The 2801-nt window shown below is 35.8% G+C and overlaps 1 non-coding gene across 1 annotated transcript; it reads right to left on the reverse strand.

The window, feature by feature from the left end:
- Positions 1-228: 228 nt before the first annotated feature.
- Positions 229-386, reverse strand: LOC119472565. Its single transcript, XR_005201711.1, has one exon. It is a non-coding gene; the product is annotated as a U1 spliceosomal RNA (small nuclear RNA).
- Between the last annotated feature and the right edge of the window lie 2415 nt (positions 387-2801).

Genomic DNA, 2801 nt, shown 5'->3' on the forward strand with positions numbered 1-2801 from the left:
TTAGAATGTTTTCATCCAGCAAAATTATGTGGAGAGTCATCCAGGTTATGGCATGTATTCATATTTCCTTCCTTTTTATTGCTGAGTAGTATCCCATGTTTGTTTAATCAATCACCTGTTAAAGGATGTCTGGGCAATTTCCAGTTTAGAGAGATTATAAATATAACTGCTCTGAACATTTATGCACAGTTTTTAAATTCTTTTTTTTCCTTTCTTTTCTTTTTTTTTTAGGGGAAAGTGCGAATGCAGTCCCCCACTGCCACAAATTATGCAGTCGAGTTTCCCGGGGAAATCGCAGGGGTCAGCACATCCGGAGTGCAATGGATAAGCCTCGTCCTGGGAAAACTGCCTTCGTGATCATGGTACCTCCCCTGCCAGGTAAGTATGCACAGGTTTTTGGGTGAATATAAGTCTTCATTTCTCTGATATAAATGCCCAGGAGTGCAATTGACAGTTAATATGGTAGTTGTATGTTTAGTTCTTTAACTGCCAGACTGTTTTCCAGAGTGTCTGTACCATTTCATATTCCCACCAGCAATATATGAATTATCCAGTTTCTCTGCAGCCTTGTTAACATTCGGTCTTGTCACTCTTTTATATTTTAGTAATTCTGAGAGGTTTATATGATATCTTGTATATTTTTCCACTAATAAACTTGATTTCTTAGAGAAGTTTTAGGTTCACAGAGAAAATAAGAAAGTTCAGAGAATTTCCATATATTTCCTATCCCCTCACATGTACAACCTCCCCCACTATTGATATTCTACATCACAGTGAAATATTTGTTACAGTCAATGAACCTACATTGACACATTGCTATCACTCGGAGTCCAGAGTTTACATTGGGGTTTACTCCTGGTGTTGGACAAAAGTATAGTAACAAAAGTATAAAGAATGCATTCACCATTGGTGTTGTACAAAAGTATAGTAACACAAATATAATGACATGCATTATCACTTTATAATTTCACTGCCCTAAAAATTCTCTGTGCTCCATTTATTTCTCCACCCCACCTCTTAACCCTTGTCAGCCATGGAAATTTTTACTGTCTCCATAGTTATGATTTCTCCAGAATGTCTTATAATTGGAATCACAAAGTATATAAACCTTTCAGTTTAGCTTCTTTTACTTACTAATATACATTTAGGTTTCCTCTATGTCTTGTCAGGACTTGATAGCCCATTTCCTTTTAGTGCTGAGTAATATTCCACTGTCTAGATGTACCACAATTTCACCTACTGAGAGACATGGTCGCTTCCAAGTTCTGGCAATTGCTGATAAAGCTGCTATAAAAAATGCAAGTACAGATTTTTGTGTGGACATAAGGTTTTTTAATTCATTTGGTTAAATACCAAGGAACACAATTTCTGGATCATATGTTAAAAGTATGTTTACCTTTCTAAGAAACTGCCTGTCTTGGGAGGCTGAGGCAGGGGAATTGCTTGAACCTGGGAGGTAGAGGCTGCGGTGAGACAAGATTGCACCACTGCACCCCAGCCTGGTGACACAGCAAGACTATGTTTCAAAAAGAAAAGAAAGAAAAGAAAAGAAAAGAAAAGAAAAGAAAAGAAAAGAAAAGAAAAGAAAAGAAAAAAGAAAGAAGGGAGGGAGGGAGGGAGGGAGGGAGGGAGGAAGGAAGGAAGGAAGGAAGGAAGGAAGGAAGGAAGGAAGGAAGGAAGGAAGGAAGGAAAGAGAGAAAAGGAAATACCAGTCTTCCAAAATGACAACACTATTTTTGTACTCCTATCAACAATGAATTAGAATCATTTTTGCTCTACATTCTCACCAGCATTTGATGTTGTCAGTGATATGAATTTTGGCCATTTTAATATATGTGTAGTGATATTACATTGTTTTAATTTGTATTTTTCTTATGACATATGTTGAACATCTTGTCATATCTATCTGTACATCTTATTTGGTAAGAGTTCATTCTGGGTGCTGTCTTTTGCCCTTTTCTTTTTTTCATTTTTTTTTCCTAGTTTCCCTCTTGTTGCCCAGGCTGGAGTGCAATGGCACGATCTCAGCTCACTGCACACCTCCACCTCTCAGGTTCAAGCTATTCTCCTGCCTCAGGCTCCCAAGTAGCTGGGACAAAGCCTACTTAGTCATAGTGTATAACTTCTTTTATACAATGGTGAATTCCATTTGCTGAAAATTCCCTTTTCAAAAATTGCTTGGGCATCTTTGAGGGAGTCTATTTCTGGGTTCCCTATTCTGGTCTATTGATCTATGTGACTGTCCCTCCACCAATACCGCACAGGCTTAGATTATTGTGGCATTATAATAAGAAGAATATAAGAATAAGAATTGTATTTTTATTCTTATTTTCAAAATTGCTTTACCTAGTCTAGTTTTTTTTCTTTTTTTTTTTAATTTCCATATAGACTTATACCAGTATTATTTATATCTACCAAAGGTATCACTGGGATAGTGATAGGAGTTGGATTAAACCTGCATATTAGTTTGAGGAGAATTGACACCTATACTCTTTGATTTTCCCAATACACAAACACAGTACATCCCTCCATTTATTTAGATTTTCTTGATTTCAGCTGTCAGTGTTTTGCAGTCTTCTTCATACAAGTTTTATAAATGTTTTATTAGATTTATACTTAACCATTTTATTTTGAGTGAATTTAAGTGATACTGTATTTTTAATTTTGATACCCTCATATTCATTACTAGCATTTAGAAATACAATTGATTTTTACATATTTAACTTATACTCAACATGCTGAACTTAATTACCAGGTTTATAAAAGTGGTTTTTCGTAGCTTCTTTGGAATTTTCTAGGTA

Source organism: Cebus imitator, unplaced genomic scaffold (assembly GCF_001604975.1).
Source record: "Cebus imitator isolate Cc_AM_T3 unplaced genomic scaffold, Cebus_imitator-1.0 Scaffold104, whole genome shotgun sequence".
Classification (NCBI taxonomy): Eukaryota; Metazoa; Chordata; class Mammalia; order Primates; family Cebidae; genus Cebus; species Cebus imitator.